This window comes from Heterodontus francisci, chromosome 9, assembly GCF_036365525.1.
Source record: "Heterodontus francisci isolate sHetFra1 chromosome 9, sHetFra1.hap1, whole genome shotgun sequence".
Classification (NCBI taxonomy): Eukaryota; Metazoa; Chordata; class Chondrichthyes; order Heterodontiformes; family Heterodontidae; genus Heterodontus; species Heterodontus francisci.
Window position 1 is genome coordinate 124,678,333 of NC_090379.1, and position 22,705 is coordinate 124,701,037.

Sequence of the window (22,705 nt, forward strand, 5' to 3'; positions counted from 1 at the left end):
CACTCAGACACTCTGTGACTCACTCTGACACTCTCTATCACTATCTATCACTTTCTGACACTCTCTATCACTCTCTATCACTCTCTATCACTCTCTATCACTCTCTGACACTCTCAGACACTCTCTATCACTCTCTGACACTCACTGACACTCTCTGTCACTCTTGATCACTCTCTGACACTCTCTGACACTCTCAGAAATTCTGTGACACACTCTGACACACTCTATCACTCTATGAAACTCTTTGACGCTCTCTATCACTCTCTATCACACTCTGACACTCTCTGACACACTCTGACACTCTCTATCACTTTCTATCTCTCTCTGACACTCTCTGACACTCTCTGACACTCTCTAACACTCTCTGACACTCTATTACACTCTCTGACACTCTCTATCACTCTCTGACACTCCCTATCACTCTCTGACACTCTCAGAGGCTCTCTATCACTCTCTATCACTCTTTGACACTCTCAGACACTCTCTATAACTCTCTGACACTCACTGACACTCTCAGACACTCTCTGTCACTCTCTGTCACTCTCTGACACTCTCTATTACTCTCTATCGCTCTCTATCACTCTCTGACTCTCTCTGACACACTCTATCACTCTCTATCACTCTCTGACACTCTCTGACACTCTCTTTCACTCAATGACAATCTGTGACACTCTCTATCACTCTCTGAAACTCTCTGACTCTCTCTATCACTCTCTATTACGCTCTGAAACTCTCTGACACTCTCTATCACTCTCTGACACTCTCCATCACTCTCTGACACTCTCTGACCCTCTCTATCACTCTCTGACACTCTCTGACAACCTCTGACACACTCTGACACACACTGACACTCTCTGACACTCTCTGACACTCTCTGACACTCTCTATCACTCTCTATCGCTCTCTATCACTCTCTGACTCTCTCTGACTCTCTCTATCACTCTCTATCACTCTCTGACACTCTCTGACACTCTCTATCACTCAATGACAATCTGTGACACTCTCTATCACTCTCTGAAACTCTCTGACGCTCTCTATCACTCTCTATTACGCTCTGACACTCTCTGACACTCTCTGACACTCTCTGAAACTCTCTATCACACTCTGACCCTCTCTACCACTCTCTATCACTCTCTGACACTCTCTGACAACCTCTGACACACTCTGACACACACTGACACTCTCTGACACTCTCTGACACTCTCTATCATTCTCTGACACTCTCTGACACCCTCTGACACACTTTGACACACTCTGACACTCTCTGACACACTCTGACACTCTCAAAGGCTCTCTATCACTCTCTATCACTCTCTGACACTCAGACACTCTCTGTCACTCTATGTCACTCTCAGACACTCTCAGACACTCTCTATCACTCTCTGACACTCTATATCACTCTCTGACATTCTCTGACACTCTCTGACACTCTCAGACACACTCTGACACACTCTGACACACTCTGACACTCTCTGACACTCTCAAAGGCTCTCTATCACTCTCTGACTCTCTCAGACACTCTCTATCATTCTCTGACACTCACTGACACTCTCTGTCACTCTCTGTCACTCTCAGACACTCTCTATCACTCTCTGACACTGTCTATCACTCTCTGACATTCTCTATCACTCTCTGACATTCTCTATCACTCTCTGACACTCTCTAACACTCTCTATCACTTTCTGACACTCTCTATCACTCTCTGAAACTCTCTGACACTCTCTCTCATTCTCTGACACTATCTGACACTCTCTGACAATCACAGACACTCTCAGACACTCTCCATCACTCTCTATCGCTCACTCACACTCTCTGACACTCTTAATCACTCTCTGACAATCTCTATCACTCTCTGACAATCTCGATCCCTCTCTGACACTATCTGATTCTCTCTATCACTCAATGACACTCTCTGACACTCTCTGACACTCTCTATCAATCTCCGACACTCACAGACACACTCTGACACTCTCAGACACTCTCTGTCACTCTTGATCACTCTCTGACACTCTCTGACACTCTCAGAAATTCTGTGACACACTCTGACACATTCTATCACTCTATGACACTCTTTGACACTCTCTATCACTCTCTATCACACTCTGACACTCTCTGACACACTCTGGCACTCTCTATCAATTTCTATCTCTATCTGACACTCTCTGACACTCTCTGACACTCTCTAATACTCTATTACACTCTCTGACACTCTCTATCACTCTCTGACACTCTCTATCACTCTCTGACACTCTCAGAGGCTCTCTATCACTCTCTATCACTCTTTGACACTCTCAGACACTCTCTATCACTCTCTGACACTCACTGACACTCTCAGACACTCTCTGTCACTCTCTGACACTCTCTGACACTCTCTGACAACCTCTGACAACCTCTGACACACTCTGACACACTCTGACACACTCTGACACACTCTGACACTCTCTGACACTCTCTGACACCCTCTGACAAACTCTGACACACTCTGACACTCTCTGACACTCTCTGACACACTCAGACACTCTCTATCACTCTCTGACACACTCTGACACTCTCTGACACTCTCTGACACCCTCTGACAAACTCTGACACACTCTGACACTCTCTGACACACTCAGACACTCTCTATCACTCTCTGACACTCTCTATCACTCTCTATCACTCTCTGACACTCTCTGACACTCTCTGACACTCTCTGACACTCTCTATCACTCTCTATCACTTTCTGACACTCTCTATCACTCTCTGAAACTCTCTATCACTCTCTATCACTCTCTGACACTCTCTGACACACTCAGACACTCTGTGACTCACTCTGACACTCTCTATCACTCTCTATCACTTTCTGACACTCTCTATCACTCTCTATCACTCTCTATCACTCTCTATCACTCTCTGACACTCTCAGACACTCTCTATCACTCTCTGACACTCACTGTCACTCTCTGTCACTCTTGATCACTCTCTGACACTCTCTGACACTCTCAGAAATTCTGTGACACACTCTGACACACTCTATCACTCTATGACACTCTTTGACGCTCTCTATCACTCTCTATCACACTCTGACACTCTCTGACACACTCTGACACTCTCTATCACTTTCTATCTCTCTCTGACACTCTCTGACACTCTCTGACACTCTCTAACACTCTCTGACACTCTATTACACTCTCTGACACTCTCTATCACTCTCTGACACTCCCTATCACTCTCTGACACTCTCAGAGGCTCTCTATCACTCTCTATCACTCTTTGACACTCTCAGACACTCTCTATCACTCTCTGACACTCACTGACACTCTCAGACACTCTCTGTCACTCTCTGTCACTCTCTGTCACTCTCTGACACTCTCTATCACTCTCTATCGCTCTCTATCACTCTCTGACTCTCTCTGACACTCTCTATCACTCTCTATCACTCTCTGACACTCTCTGACACTCTCTTTCACTCAATGACAATCTGTGACACTCTCTATCACTCTCTGAAACTCTCTGACTCTCTCTATCACTCTCTATTACGCTCTGAAACTCTCTGACACTCTCTATCACTCTCTGACACTCTCCATCACTCTATGACACTCTCTGACCCTCTCTATCACTCTCTATCACTCTCTGACACTCTCTGACAACCTCTGACACACTCTGACACACACTGACACTCTCTGACACTCTCTGACACTCTCTATCATTCTCTGACACTCTCTGACACCCTCTGACACACTCTGACACACTCTGACACTCTCTGACACACTCTGACACTCTCAAAGGCTCTCTATCACTCTCTATCACTCTCTGACAAACTCAGACACTCTCTGTCACTCTCTGTCACTCTCTGTCACTCTCTGTCACTCTCAGACACTCTCAGACACTCTCTATCACTCTCTGACATTCTCTGACACTCTCTGACACTCTCTGACACTCTCAGACACACTCTGACACTCTCTGACACTCTCAAAGGCTCTCTATCACTCTCTGACACTCTCAGACACTCTCTGTCACTCTCTGACGCTCACTGACACTCTCTGTCACTCTCTGTCACTCTCTGTCACTCTCTGTCACTCTCTATCACTCTCTATCACTCTCTGACACTGTCTATCACTCTCTGACATTCTCTGACACTCTCTGACACAATCAAACACTCTCTATCGCTTTCTGACACTCTCTATCACTCTCTGAAACTCTCTGACACTCTCTGACAATCACAGACACTCTCAGACACTCTCCATCACTCTCTATCGCTCGCTCACACTCTCTGGCACTCTTAATCACTCTCTGACACTATCTGATTCTCTCTATCACTCAATGACACTCTCTGACACTCTCTGACACTCTCTATCAATCTCTGACACTCACAGACACACTCTGACACTCTCAGACACTCTCTGTCCCTCTTGATCTCTCTCTGACACTCTCTGACACTCTTTGACACTCTCTAACACTCTATTACACTCTCTGACACTCTCTATCACTCTCTGAAACTCTCTGACACTCTCTATCACTCAATAACACTCTCTGACACTCTCTCTCATTCTCTTACACTGTCTGACACTCTCTGACAATCACAGACACTCTCAGACACTCTCCATCACTCTCTATCGCTCACTCACACTCTCTGACACTCTTAATCACTCTCTGACAATCTCTATCTCTCTCTGACAATCTCGATCCCTCTCTGAAACTATCTGATTCTCTCTATCACTCAATGACACTCTCTGACACTCTCTGACACTCTCTATCAATCTCTGACACTCACAGACACACTCTGACACTCTCAGACACTCTCTGTCACTCTTGATCACTCTCTGATACTCTCTGACACTCTCAGAAATTCTGTGACACACTCTGACACATTCTATCACTCTATGACACTCTTTGACACTCTCTATCACACTCTATCACACTCTGACACTCTCTGACACACTCTGGCACTCTCTATCACTTTCTATCTCTCTCTGACACTCTCTGACACTCTCTAATACTCTATTACACTCTATGACACTCTCTATCACTCTCTGACACTCTCTATCACTCTCTGACACTCTCAGAGGCTCTCTATCACTCTCTATCACTCTTTGACACACTCTGGCACTCTCTATCACTTTCTATCTCTCTCTGACAACCTCTGACACACTCTGACACACTCTGACACCCTCTGACAAACTCTGACACACTCTGACACTCTCTGACACACTCAGACACTCTCTATCACTCTCTGACACTCTCTATCACTCTCTGACACTCTCTGACACTCTCTGACACTCTCTGACACTCTCTATCACTCTCTATCACTTTCTGACACTCTCTATCACTCTCTGAAACTCTCTATCACTCTCTATCACTCTCTGACACTCTCTGACACACTCAGACACTCTGTGACTCACTCTGACACTCTCTATCACTCTCTATCACTTTCTGACACTCTCTATCACTCTCTGAAACTCTCTATCACTCTCTATCACTCTCTGACACTCTCTGACACACTCTATCACTCTCTGACACTCACTGACACTCTCTGTCACTCTTGATCACTCTCTGACACTCTCTGACACTCTCAGAAATTCTGTGACACACTCTGACACACTCTATCACTCTATGACACTCTTTGACGCTCTCTATCACTCTCTATCACACACTGACACTCTCTGACACACTCTGACACTCTCTATCACTTTCTATCTCTCTCTGACACTCTCTGACACTCTCTGACACTCTCTAACACTCTCTGACACTCTATTACACTCTCTGACACTCTCTATCACTCTCTGACACTCCCTATCACTCTCTGACACTCTCAGGGGCTCTCTATCACTCTCTATCACTCTTTGACACTCTCAGACACTCTCTATCACTCTCTGACACTCACTGACACTCTCAGACACTCTCTGTCACTCTCTGTCACTCTCTGACACTCTCTGACACTCTCTATCACTCTCTATCGCTCTCTATCACTCTCTGACTCTCTCTGACACTCTCTATCACTCTCTATCACTCTCTGACACTCTCTGACACTCTCTGACACTCTCTATCACTCTCTGACAATCTCGATCCCTCTCTGACACTATCTGATTCTCTCTATCACTCAATGACACTCTCTGACACTCTCTGACACTCTCTATCAATCTCTGACACTCACAGACACACTCTGACACTCTCAGACACTCTCTGTCACTCTTGATCTCTCTCTGACACTCTCTGACACTCTTTGACACTCTCTAACACTCTATTACACTCTCTGACACTCTCTATCACTCTCTGAAACTCTCTGACACTCTCTATCACTCAATAACACTCTCTGACACTCTCTCTCATTCTCTTACACTGTCTGACACTCTCTGACAATCACAGACACTCTCAGACACTCTCCATCACTCTCTATCGCTCACTCACACTCTCTGACACTCTTAATCACTCTCTGACAATCTCTATCACTCTCTGACAATCTCGATCCCTCTCTGACACTATCTGATTCACTCTATCACTCAATGACACTCTCTGACACTCTCAGAAATTCTGTGACACACTCTGACACATTCTATCACTCTATGACACTCTTTGACACTCTCTATCACTCTCTATCACACTCTGACACTCTCTGACACACTCTGGCACTCTCTATCACTTTCTATCTCTCTCTGACACTCTCTGACACTCTCTAATACTCTATTACACTCTCTGACACTCTCTATCACTCTCTGACACTCTCTATCACTCTCTGACACTCTCAGAGGCTCTCTATCACTCTCTATCACTCTCTATCACTCTCTGACACTCTCTGACACTCTCTGACACTCTCTGACAACCTCTGACACACTCTGACACACTCTGACACACTCTGACACACTCTGACACTCTCTGACACTCTCTGACACTCTCTGACACCCTCTGACAAACTCTGATACACTCTGACACTCTCTGACACACTCAGACACTCTCTATCACTCTCTGACACTCTCTATCATTCTCTGACTCTCTCTGACACTCTCTGACACTCTCTATCACTCTCTATCACTTTCTGACACTCTCTATCACTCTCTGAAACTCTCTATCACTCTCTATCACTCTCTGACACTCTCTGACACACTCAGACACTCTGTGACTCACTCTGACACTCTCTATCACTCTCTATCACTTTCTGACACTCTCTATCACTCTCTGAAACTCTCTATCACTCTCTATCACTCTCTGACACTCTCAGACACTCTCTATCACTCTCTGACACTCACTGACACTCTCTGTCACTCTTGATCACTCTCTGACACTCTCTGACACTCTCAGAAATTCTGTGACACACTCTGACACACTCTATCACTCTATGACACTCTTTGACGCTCTCTATCACTCTCTATCACACACTGACACTCTCTGACACACTCTGACACTCTCTATCACTTTCTATCTCTCTCTGACACTCTCTGACACTCTCTGACACTCTCTGACACTCTCTGACACTCTCTAACACTCTCTGACACTCTATTACACTCTCTGACACTCTCTATCACTCTCTGACACTCCCTATCACTCTCTGACACTCTCAGGGGCTCTCTATCACTCTCTATCACTCTTTGACACTCTCAGACACACTCTATCACTCTCTGACACTCACTGACACTCTCAGACACTCTCTGTCACTCTCTGTCACTCTCTGACACTCTCTGACACTCTCTATCACTCTCTATCGCTCTCTATCACTCTCTGACTCTCTCTGACACTCTCTATCACTCTCTATCACTCTCTGACACTCTCTGACACTCTCTATCACTCAATGACAATCTGTGACACTCTCTATCACTCTCTGAAACTCTCTGACTCTCTCTATCACTCTCTATTACGCTCTGAAACTCTCTGACACTCTCTATCACTCTCTGACACTCTCCATCACTCTATGACACTCTCTGACCCTCTCTATCACTCTCTATCACTCTCTGACACTCTCTGACAACCTCTGACACACTCTGACACACACTGACACTCTCTGACACTCTCTATCATTCTCTGACACTCTCTGACTCCCTCTGACACACTCTGACACACTCTGACACTCTCTGACACACTCTGACACTCTCAAAGGCTCTCTATCACTCTCTATCACTCTCTGACACACTCAGACACACTCAGACACACTCTGACACACTCTGACACACTCTGACACACTCTGACACACTCTGACACACTCTGACACACTCTGACACTCTCTGACACTCTCAAAGGCTCTCTATCACTCTCTGACACTCTCAGACACTCTCTGTCACTCTCTGACACTCACTGACACTCTCTGTCACTCTCTGTCACTCTCTGTCACTCTCAGACACTCTCTATCACTCTCTGACACTGTCTATCACTCTCTGACATTCTCTGACACTCTCTGACACTCTCTGACTATCACAGACACTCTCAGACACTCTCCATCACTCTCTGTCACTCTCAGACACTCTCTATCACTTTCTGACACTCTCTATCACTCTCTGAAACTCTCTGACACTCTCTATCACTCAATAACACTCTCTGACACTCTCTCTCATTCTCTGACACTATCTGACACTCTCTGACAATCACAGACACTCTCAGACACTCTCCATCACTCTCTATCGCTCACTCACACTCTCTGGCATTCTTAATCACTCTCTGACACTCTCTATCACTCTCTGACAATCTTGATCCCTCTCTGACACTATCTGATTCTCTCTATCACTCAATGACACTCTCTGACACTCTCTGACACTCTCTATCAATCTCTGACACTCACAGACACACTCTGACACTCTCAGACACTCTCTGTCACTCTTGATCTCTCTCTGACACTCTCTGACACTCTCTGACACTCTCTAACACTCTATTACACTCTCTGACACGCTCTATCACTCTCTATCACTCTCTGACACTCTCTGACACTCTCTGACACTCTCTATCACTATCTGACTTTCTCTGACACTCTCAGACACTCTCTATCACTCTCCGACACTCTCAGACACTCTCTATCACTCTCTGACACTCACTGACACTCTCAGACACTCTCTGTCACTCTCTGTCACTCTCAGACACTCTCAGACACTCTCTATCACTCTCTAACACTCTCTGACCCTCTCAGAATCTCTCTCTCACTCTCTGACATTCTCAGACACTCTCTATCACTCTCTGACACTCTCTATCAATCTCTGACACTCACTGACACTATCAGACACTCTCTGTCACTCTCAGACCCTCTCAGACACTCTCTATCGCACTCTAAAGCTCTTTGACACTCTCAGACACTCTCTGACGCTCTCAGACACTCTCTGACACTCTCAGACACTCTCAGACACTGTCTATCACTCTCAGACACTCTCTATCACTCTCAGACACTCTCTATCACTCTCTATCACTCTCTCTTGCTCTCTAACATTCTCAGACACTCTCTATCACTCTCTGACACTCTCTATCAATCTCTGACACTCTCTGACACTCTCTATCACTCTCTGACACTCAATGACACTCTCAGACACTCTCTATCACTCTCTATCACACTCTAAAGCTCTTTGACGCTCTCAGACACTCTCTGACGCTCTCAGACACTCTCTGACGCTCTCAGACACTATCTGACACTCTCAGACAAACTCAATCACTCTCTATCACTCTCTATCACTTTCTGACACTCTCTATCACTCTCTGAAAATCTCTATCACTCTCTGAAACTCTCTGACACTCTCTATCACTCTCTGACACTCTCTGACACTCTCTATCACTCTCTGAAACTCTCTGACACTCTCTGACACACTCAGACACTCTGTGACTCACTCTGACACTGTCTATCACTCTCTGACACTCTCTATCACTCTCTGACACTCTCAGAGGCTCTCTATCACTCTCTATCACTCTTTGACACTCTCAGACACTCTCTATCACTCTCTGACACTCACTGACACTCTCAGACACTCTCTGTCACTCTCTGTCACTCTCTGACACTCTCTGACACTCTCTATCACTCTCTATGGCTCTCTATCACTCTTTGACTCTCTCTGACACTCTCTATCACTCTCTATCACTCTCTGACACTCTCTGACACTCTCTGACACTCTCTATCACTCAATGACAAACTGTGACACTCTCTATCACTCTCTGAAACTCTCTGACGCTCTCTATCACTCTCTGACACTCTCCATCACTCTATGACACTCTCTGAACCTCTCTATCACTCTCTATCACTCTCTGACACTCTCTGACAACCTCTATCACTCTCTGACTCTCTCTGACAATCTCTATCACTCTCTATCACTCTCTGACACTCTCTGACACTCTCTATCACTGAATGACTCTCTGAGACAGTCTCTATCACTCTCTGACACAATCAGACACTCTGTGACACACTCTGACACTCTCTATCACTCTATGACTCTCTCTGACGCTCTCTATCACTCTCGATGACGCTCTGACACTCTCTGACACACTCGACACTCTCTATCACTCTCTGACACTCTCCATCACTCTATGACTCTCTCTGACACTCTCTGACACTCTCTGACAACCTCTGACACACTCTGACACACTCTGACACTCTCTGACACTCTCTGACACTCTCTGACACTCTCTGACACCCTCTGACAAACTCTGACACACTCTGACACTCTCTGACACTCTCAGACACTCTCTATCACTCTCTGACACTATCACTCTCTGACACTCTCTGACACTCTCTGACACTCTCTATCAATCTCTATCACTTTCTGACACTCTCTATCACTCTCTGAAACTCTCTGACACTCTCTATCACTCTCTGACACTCTCTGACACTCTCTATCACTCTCTATCACTCTCTGACACTCTCTATCACTCTCTGACACTCTCAGAGGCTCTCTATCACTCTCTATCACTCTTTGACACTCTCAGACACTCTCTATCACTCTCTGACACTCACTGACACTCTCAGACACTCTCTGTCACTCTCCATCATTATCTATCACTTTTTGACACTCTCTGACACTCTCCGACACTCTCTGACAGTCTCTGACACTCTCAGACACATTCAATCACTTTCTGTCACTCTCTGACACTCTTTGACACTCTCTGACACTCTCTTACACACTCTGACACTCTCTGACACTCTCTGACACTCTCTGACACTCTCTGACACTCTCAGACGCTCTCTATCACTCTCTGACAATCTCTGACACTCTCTATCACTCTCTGACACTCTCTATCACTCTCTGACACTCTATCACTCAATGACACTCTCTGACACTCTCTGACACTCTCTATCAATCTCTGACACTCACAGACACACTCTGACACTCTCAGACACTCTCTGTCCCTCTTGATCACTCTCTGACACTCTCTGACACTCTCAGAAATTCTGTGACACACTCTGACACATTCTATCACTCTATGACACTCTTTGACACTCTCTATCACTCTCTATCACTCTCTGACACTCTCTATCACTCTCTGACACTCTCTATCACTCTCAGGCACTCTCTATCACTCTTTATCACGCTCTGACTCTCTCTGACAATCTCTGACACTCTCTATCACGCTCTGACACTCCCTATCACTCTCTATCACTCTCTGACACTCTCTGACACTCTCTATCACTCTCTATCACTCTCTGACTCTCTCTGACACTCTCTATCATTCTCTGAAACTCTCTGACGCTCTCTATCACTCTCTATTACGCTCTGACACTCTCTGACACTCTCTATCAATCTCTGACACTCTCCATCACTCTATGACACTCTCTGACCCTCTCTACCACTCTCTGTCACTCTCTGACACTCTCTGACAACCTCTGACACACTCTGACACACACTGACACTCTCTGACACTCTCTGACACTCTCTATCATTCTCTGACACTCTCTGACACCCTCTGACACACTTTGACAAACTCTGACACTCTCTGACACACTCTGACACTCTCAAAGGCTCTCCATCGCTCTCTATCACTCTCTGACACTCAGACACTCTCTGTCACTCTATGTCACTCTCAGACACTCTCTATCACTCTCTGACACTCTATATCACTCTCTGACATTCTCTGACACTCTCTGACACTCTCAGACACACTCTGACACACTCTGACACACTCTGACACTCTCTGACACTCTCAAAGGCTCTCTATCACTCTCTGACTCTCTCAGACACTCTCTATCACTCTCTGACACTCACTGACACTCTCTGTCACTCTCTGTCACTCTCTGTCACTCTCTGTCACTCTCAGACACTCTCTATCACTCTCTGACACTGTCTATCACTCTCTGACATTCTCTATCACTCTCTGACACTCTCTAACACTCTCTATCACTCTCTGACGCTCTCTATCACTCTCTGACACTCTCTATCACTCTCTGACACTCTCTATCACTCTCAGGCACTCTCTATCACTCTTTATCACGCCCTGACTCTCTCTGACAATCTCTGACACTCTCTATCACGCTCTGACACTCCCTATCACTCTCTATCACTCTCTGACACTCTCTGACAGTCTCTATCACTCTCTATCACTCTCTGACTCTCTCTGACACTCTCTAGCATTCTCTATCACTCTCTGACACTCTCTGACACACTCAGACACTCTGGGACTCACTCTGACACTCGCTATCACTCTCTGACACTCTCTTTCACTCTCTGACACTCTCTGACACTCTCTATCACTCTCTGACACACTCTGACACTCTCCATCACTCGATGACACTCTCAGACACTCTCTATCACACTCCGTATCACTCTCTGACACCCAATGACACTCTCTATCACTCTCTGACACTCTATATCACTCTCTATCAATCTGTGACACTCTCTGACACTCTCTGTCACACTCTATCACTCTCTGACTCTCTCTGACAATCTCTATCACTCTCTATCACTCTCCGACACTCTCTGACACTCTCCATCACTCTCGATGACGCTCTGACACTCTCTGACACCCTCTGACACTCTCTATCACTCTCTGACACTCTCCATCACTCTATGACTCTCTCTGATACTCTCTGACAACCTCTGACACACTCTGACACACACTGACACTCTCTGACACCCTCTGACACACTCTGACACACTCTGACACTCTCTGACACTCTCTGACACTCTCAGAGGCTCTCGATCACTCTCTATCACACTCTGACACTCTCAGACACTCTCTATCACTCTCTGACACTCACTGACTCTCTCAGACCCTCTCTGTCACTCTCTGTCACTCTCTGACACTCTCTATCACTCTCTGACAGTCTCTATCACTCTCTGACACTCTCTGACACACTCTGACACTCTCTATCACTCCCTATCACTTTCTGACACTCTTAGAAACTCGCTGAAACTCTCTATAACTCTCTGAATATCTCTGACACTCTCTATCACTCTCTGACACTCTCTATCACTCTCTGACTCTCTCTGACAATCTCTATCACTCTCTATCACTCTCTGACACTCTCTGACACTCTCTATCACTGAATGACACTCTGTGACAGTCTCTATCACTCTCTGACACAATCAGACACTCTGTGACACACTCTGACACTCAATATCACTCTATGACACTCTCTGACGCACTCTATCACTCTCGATGACGCTCTGACACTCTCTGACACACTCGACACTCCCTATCACTCTCTGACACTCTCCATCACTCGATGACTCTCTCTGACACTCTCTGACACTCTCTGACAACCTCTGACACACTCTGACACACTCTGACACTCTCTGACACTCTCTGACACTCTCTGAAACCCTCTGACAAACTCTGACACACTCTGACACTCTCTGACACTCTCAGACACTCTCTATCACTCTCTGACACTATCACTCTCTGACACTCTCTGACACTCTCTGACACTCTCTATCACTCTCTATCACTTTCTGACACTCTCTATCACTCTCTGAAACTCTCTGACACTCTCTATCACTCTCTGACACTCTCTGACACTCTCTGACACTCTCTATCACTCTCTGACACTCTCTATCACTCTCTGACACTCTCAGAGGCTCTCTATCACTCTCTATCACTCTTTGACACTCTCAGACACTCTCTATCACTCTCTGACATTCACTGACACTCTCAGACACTCTCTGTCACTCTCTGTCACTCTCTGACACTCTCTGACACTCTCTATCACTCTCTATCGCTCTCTATCACTCTCTATCACTCTCTGACTCTCTCTGACACTCTCTATCACTCTCTATCACTCTCTGACACTCTCTATCACTCAATGACAATCTGTGACACTCTCTATCACTCTCTGAAACTCTCTGACGCTCTCTATCACTCTCTGACACTCTCTATCACTCTCTGACACCCTCTGACACTCTCTGACACTCTCTATCAATCCCTATCACTTTCTGACACTCTCTGAAAATCGCTGAAACTCTCTATCACTCTCTGAATATCTCTGACACTCTCTATCACTCTCTGACTCTCTCTGACAATCTCTATCACTCTCTATCACTCTCTGACACTCTCTGACACTCTCTATCACTGAATGACACTCTGTGACAGTCTCTATCACTCTCTGACACAATCAGACACTCTGTGACACACTCTGACACTCTCTATCACTCTATGACACTCTCTGACGCTCTCTATCACTCTCGATGACGCTCTGACACTCTCTGACACACTCGACACTCTCTGTCACTCTCTGACACTCTCCATCACTCTATGACTCTCTCTGACACTCTCTGACAACCTCTGACACACTCTGACACTCTCTGACACTCTCTGACACTCTCAGACACTCTCAGACACTCTCTATCACTCTCTGACACTATCACTCTCTGACACTCTCTGACACTCTCTGACACTCTCTATCACTCTCTATCACTTTCTGACACTGTCTATCACTCTCTGAAGCTCTCTGACACTCTCTATCACTCTCTGACACTCTCTGACACTCTCTATCACTCTCTATCACTCTCTGACACTCTCTATCACTCTCTGACACTCTCAGAGGCTCTCTATCACACGCTATCACTCTTTGACACTCACTGACACTCTCAGACACTCTCTGTCACTCTCTGTCACTCTCTGACACTCTCTGACACTCTCTATCACTCTCTATCGCTCTCTATCACTCTCTGACTCTCTCTGACACTCTCTATCACTCTCTATCACTCTCTGACACTCTCTGACACTCTCTATCACTCAATGACGATCTGTGACACTCTCTATCACTCTCTGAAACTCTCTGACGCTCTCTATCACTCTCTATTACGCTCTGACACTCTCTGACACTCTCTATCAATCTCTGACACTCTCCATCACTCTATGACACTCTCTGACCCTCTCTACCACTCTCTGTCACTCTCTGACACTCTCTGACAACCTCTGACACACTCTGACACACACTGACACTCTCTGACACTCTCTGACACTCTCTATCATTCTCTGACACTCTCTGACACCCTCTGACACACTTTGACAAACTCTGACACTCTCTGACACACTCTGACACTCTCAAAGGCTCTCCATCGCTCTCTATCACTCTCTGACACTCAGACACTCTCTGTCACTCTATGTCACTCTCAGACACTCTCAGACACTCTCTATCACTCTCTGACACTCTATATCACTCTCTGACATTCTCTGACACTCTCTGACACTCTCAGACACACTCTGACACACTCTGACACACTCTGACACACTCTGACACTCTCTGACACTCTCAAAGGCTCTCTATCACTCTCTGACTCTCTCAGACACTCTCTATCACTCTCTGACACTCACTGACACTCTCTGTCACTCTCTGTCACTCTCTGTCACTCTCTGTCACTCTCAGACACTCTCTATCACTCTCTGACACTGTCTATCACTCTCTGACATTCTCTATCACTCTCTGACACTCTCTAACACTCTCTATCACTCTCTGACGCTCTCTATCACTCTCTGACACTCTCTATCACTCTCTGACACTCTCTATCACTCTCAGGCACTCTCTATCACTCTTTATCACGCCCTGACTCTCTCTGACAATCTCTGACACTCTCTATCACGCTCTGACACTCCCTATCACTCTCTATCACTCTCTGACACTCTCTGACAGTCTCTATCACTCTCTATCACTCTCTGACTCTCTCTGACACTCTCTAGCATTCTCTATCACTCTCTGACACTCTCTGACACACTCAGACACTCTGGGACTCACTCTGACACTCGCTATCACTCTCTGACACTCTCTTTCACTCTCTGACACTCTCTGACACTCTCTATCACTCTCTGACACTCTCCATCACTCGATGACACTCTCAGACACTCTCTATCACACTCCGTATCACTCTCTGACACCCAATGACACTCTCTATCACTCTCTGACACTCTATATCACTCTCTATCAATCTGTGACACTCTCTGACACTCTCTGTCACTCTCTATCACTCTCTGACTCTCTCTGACAATCTCTATCACTCTCTATCACTCTCCGACACTCTCTGACACTCTCCATCACTCTCGATGACGCTCTGACACTCTCTGACACCCTCTGACACTCTCTATCACTCTCTGACACTCTCCATCACTCTATGACTCTCTCTGATACTCTCTGACACTCTCAGAGGCTCTCGATCACTCTCTATCACACTCTGACACTCTCAGACACTCTCTATCACTCTCTGACACTCACTGACTCTCTCAGACCCTCTCTGTCACTCTCTGTCACTCTCTGACACTCTCTATCACTCTCTGACAGTCTCTATCACTCTCTGACACTCTCTGACACACTCTGACACTCTCTATCACTCCCTATCACTTTCTGACACTCTTAGAAACTCGCTGAAACTCTCTATAACTCTCTGAATATCTCTGACACTCTCTATCACTCTCTGACACTCTCTATCACTCTCTGACTCTCTCTGACAATCTCTATCACTCTCTATCACTCTCTGACACTCTCTGACACTCTCTATCACTGAATGACACTCTGTGACAGTCTCTATCACTCTCTGACACAATCAGACACTCTGTGACACACTCTGACACTCTCTATCACTCTATGACACTCTCTGACGCTCTCTATCACTCTCGATGACGCTCTGACACTCTCTGACACACTCGACACTCTCTATCACTCTCTGACACTCTCCATCACTCGATGACTCTCTCTGACACTCTCTGACACTCTCTGACAACCTCTGACAACCTCTGACACACTCTGACACACTCTGACACACTCTGACACACTCTGACACTCTCTGACACTCTCTGACACCCTCTGACAAACTCTGACACACTCTGACACTCTCAGACACTCTCAGACACTCTCTATCACTCTCTGACACTATCACTCTCTGACACTCTCTGACACTCTCTGACACTCTCTATCACTCTCTATCACTTTCTGACACTCTCTATCACTCTCTGAAACTCTCTGACACTCTCTATCACTCTCTGACACTCTCTGACACTCTCTATCACTCTCTATCACTCTCTGACACTCTCTATCACTCTCTGACACTCTCAGAGGCTCTCTATCACTCTCTGTCACTCTCTGACACTCTCTGACACTCTCAGACACTCTCTGTCACTCTCTGTCACTCTCTGACACTCTCTGACACTCTCTATCACACTCTATCGCTCTCTATCACTCTCTGACTCTCTCTGACACTCTCTATCACTCTCTATCACTCTCTGACACTCTCTGACACTCTCTATCACTCAATGACAATCTGTGACACTCTCTATCACTCTCTGAAACTCTCTGACGCTCTCTATCACTCTCTGACACTCTCTATCACTCTCTGACACTCTCTGACACTCTCTGACACTCTCTATCACTCCCTATCACTTTCAGACACTCTCTGAAACTCGCTGAAACTCTCTATCACTCTCTGAATATCTCTGACACTCTCTATCACTCTCTGACACTCTCTGACACTCTCTATCACTCTCTGACACTCTCTGACAATCTCTATCACTCTCTGTCACTCTCTGACACTCTCTGACACTCTCTGACACTCTCAAAGGCTCTCTATCACTCTCTGACTCTCTCAGACACTCTCTATCACTCTCTGACACTCACTGACACTCTCTGTCACTCTCTGTCACTCTCTGTCACTCTCTGTCACTCTCAGACACTCTCTATCACTCTCTGACACTGTCTATCACTCTCTGACATTCTCTATCACTCTCTGACACTCTCTGACACTCTCTATCACTCTCTGACGCTCTCTATCACTCTCTGACACTCTCTATCACTCTCTGACACTCTCTATCACTCTCAGGCACTCTCTATCGCTCTTTGTCACGCTCTGACTCTCTCTGACAATCTCTGACACTCTCTATCACGCTCTGACACTCCCTATCACTCTCTATCACTCTCTGACACTCTCTGACAGTCTCTATCACTCTCTATCACTCTCTGACTCTCTCTGACACTCTCTATCATTCTCTATCACTCTCTGACACTCTCTGACACACTCAGACACTCTGGGACTCACTCTGACACTCGCTATCACTCTCTGACACTCTCTTTCACTCTCTGACACTCTCTGACACTCTCTATCACTCTCTGACACACTCTGACACACTCTGACACACTCTGACACTCTCTGACACTCTCTGACACCCTCTGACAAACTCTGACACACTCTGACACTCTCTGACACTCTCAGACACTCTCTATCACTCTCTGACACTATCACTCTCTGACACTCTCTGACACTCTCTGACACTCTCTATCACTCTCTATCACTTTCTGACACTCTCTATCACTCTCTGAAACTCTCTGACACTCTCTATCACTCTCTGACACTCTCTGACACTCTCTATCACTCTCTGACACTCTCTATCACTCTCTGACACTCTCAGAGGCTCTCTATCACTCTCTGTCACTCTCTGACACTCTCTGACACTCTCAGACACTCTCAGACACTCTCTGTCACTCTCTGTCACTCTCTGACACTCTCTGACACTCTCTATCACACTCTATCGCTCTCTATCACTCTCTGACTCTCTCTGACACTCTCTATCACTCTCTATCACTCTCTATCACTCTCTGACACTCTCTGACACTCTCTATCACTCAATGACAATCTGTGACACTCTCTATCACTCTCTGAAACTCTCTGACGCTCTCTATCACTCTCTGACACTCTCTATCACTCTCTGACACTCTCTGACACTCTCTGACACTCTCTATCACTCCCTATCACTTTCAGACACTCTCTGAAACTCGCTGAAACTCTCTATCACTCTCTGAATATCTCTGACACTCTCTATCACTCTCTGACACTCTCTGACACTCTCTATCACTCTCTGACTCTCTCTGACAATCTCTATCACTCTCTGTCACTCTCTGACACTCTCTGACACTCTCTGACACTCTCAAAGGCTCTCTATCACTCTCTGACTCTCTCAGACACTCTCTATCACTCTCTGACACTCACTGACACTCTCTGTCACTCTCTGTCACTCTCTGTCACTCTCTGTCACTCTCAGACACTCTCTATCACTCTCTGACACTGTCTATCACTCTCTGACATTCTCTATCACTCTCTGACACTCTCTAACACTCTCTATCACTCTCTGACGCTCTCTATCACTCTCTGACACTCTCTATCACTCTCTGACACTCTCTATCACTCTCTGACACTCTCTGACACTCTCTATCACTCTCTGACACTCTCTGACACTCTCTATCACTCTCTATCACTCTCTATCACTCTCTGACACTCTCTATCACTCTCTGAAACTCTCTGACACTCTCTATCACTCTCTGACACTCTCTGACACTCTCTATCACTCTCTATCACTCTCTATCACTCTCTGACACTCTCAGAGGCTCTCTATCACTCTCTATCACTCTTTGACACTCTCAGACACTCTCTATCACTCTCTGACATTCACTGACACTCTCAGACACTCTCTGTCACTCTCTGTCACTCTCTGACACTCTCTGATACTCTCTATCACACTCTATCGCTCTCTATCACTCTCTGACTCTCTCTGACACTCTCTATCACTCTCTATCACTCTCTGACACTCTCTGACACTCTCTATCACTCAATGACAATCTGTGACACTCTCTATCACTCTCTGAAACTCTCTGACGCTCTCTATCACTCTCTGACACTCTCTATCACTCTCTGACACTCTCTGACACTCTCTGACACTCTCTATCACTCCCTATCACTTTCAGACACTCTCTGAAACTCGCTGAAACTCTCTATCACTCTCTGAATATCTCTGACACTCTCTATCACTCTCTGACACTCTCTGACACTCTCTATCACTCTCTGACACTCTCTGACAATCTCTATCACTCTCTGTCACTCTCTGACACTCTCTGACACTCTCTGACACTCTCAAAGGCTCTCTATCACTCTCTGACTCTCTCAGACACTCTCTATCACTCTCTGACACTCACTGACACTCTCTGTCACTCTCTGTCACTCTCTGTCACTCTCTGTCACTCTCAGACACTCTCTATCACTCTCTGACACTGTCTATCACTCTCTGACATTCTCTATCACTCTCTGACACTCTCTGACACTCTCTATCACTCTCTGACGCTCTCTATCACTCTCTGACACTCTCTATCACTCTCTGACACTCTCTATCACTCTCAGGCACTCTCTATCGCTCTTTGTCACGCTCTGACTCTCTCTGACAATCTCTGACACTCTCTATCACGCTCTGACACTCCCTATCACTCTCTATCACTCTCTGACACTCTCTGACAGTCTCTATCACTCTCTATCACTCTCTGACTCTCTCTGACACTCTCTATCATTCTCTATCACTCTCTGACACTCTCTGACACACTCAGACACTCTGGGACTCACTCTGACACTCGCTATCACTCTCTGACACTCTCTTTCACTCTCTGACACTCTCTGACACTCTCTATCACTCTCTGACACACTCTGACACTCTCCATCACTCGATGACACTCTCAGACACTCTCTATCACACTCCGTATCACTCTCTGACACCCAATGACACTCTCTATCACTCTCTGACACTCTATATCACTCTCTATCACTCTGTGACACTCTCTGACACTCTCTGTCACTCTCTATCACTCTCTGACTCTCTCTGACAATCTCTATCACTCTCTATCACTCTCCGACACTCTCTGACACTCTCCATCACTCTCGATGACGCTCTGACACTCTCTGACACCCTCTGACACTCTCTATCACTCTCTGACACTCTCCATCACTCTATGACTCTCTCTGATACTCTCTGACAACCTCTGACACACTCTGACACACACTGACACTCTCTGACACCCTCTGACACACTCTGACACACTCTGACACTCTCTGACACTCTCAGATGCTCTCGATCACTCTCTATCACACTCTGACACTCTCAGACACTCTCTATCACTCTCTGACACTCACTGACTCTCTCAGACACTCTCTATCACTCCCTATCACTTTCTGACACTCTCTGAAACTCGCTGAAACTCTCTATCACTCTCTGAATATCTCTGACACTCTCTATCACTCTCTGACACTCTCTGACACTCTCTATCACTCTCTGACTCTCTCTGACAATCTCTATCACTCTCTGTCACTCTCTGACACTCTCTGACACTCTCTATCACTGAATGACACTCTGTGACAGTCTCTATCACTCTCTGACACAATCAGACACTCTGTGACACACTCTGACACTCTCTATCACTCTATGACACTCTCTGACGCTCTCTATCACTCTCGATGACGCTCTGACACTCTCTGACACACTCGACACTCTCTGTCACTCTCTGACACTCTCCATCACTCTATGACTCTCTCTGACACTCTCTGACACTCTCTGACAACCTCTGACACACTCTGACACACTCTGACACTCTCTGACACTCTCTGACACCCTCTGACACCCTCTGACAAACTCTGACACACTCTGACACTCTCTGACACTCTCAGACACTCTCAGACACTCTCTATCACTCTCTGACACTATCACTCTCTGACACTCTCTGACACTCTCTGACACTCTCTATCACTCTCTATCACTTTCTGACACTCTCTATCACTCTCTGAAACTCTCTGACACTCTCTATCACTCTCTGACACTCTCTGACACTCTCTATCACTCTCTGACACTCCCTATCACTCTCTGACGCTCTCAGAGGCTCTCTATCACTCTCTATCACTCTTTGACACTCTCAGACACTCTATCACTCTCTGACACTCACTGACAATCTCAGACAATCTCTGACACTCTCTGTCACTCTCTGACACTCTCTGACACTCTCTATCACTCTCTATCTCTCTCTATCACTCTCTGACTCTCTCTGACACTCTCTGACACTCTCTATCACTCTCTGACACTCTCTGACACTCTCTATCACTCAATGACAATCTGTGACACTCTCTATCACTCTCTGAAACTCTCTGACGCTCTCTATCACTCTCTATTACGCTCTGACACTCTCTGACACTCGCTATCACTCTCTGACACTCTCCATCACTCTATGACACTCTCTGACCCTCTCTACCACTCTCTATCACTCTCTGACACTCTCTGACAACCTCTGACACACTCTGACACACACTGACACTCTCTGACACTCTCTGACACTCTCTGACACTCTCTATCATTCTCTGACACTCTCTGACACTCTCTGACACCCTCTGACACACTTTGACAAACTCTGACACTCTCTGACACACTCTGACACTCTCAAAGGCTCTCCATCACTCTCTGTCACTCTCTGACACTCAGACACTCTCTGTCACTCTATGTCACTCTCAGACACTCTCAGACACTCTCTATCACTCTCTGACACTCTATATCA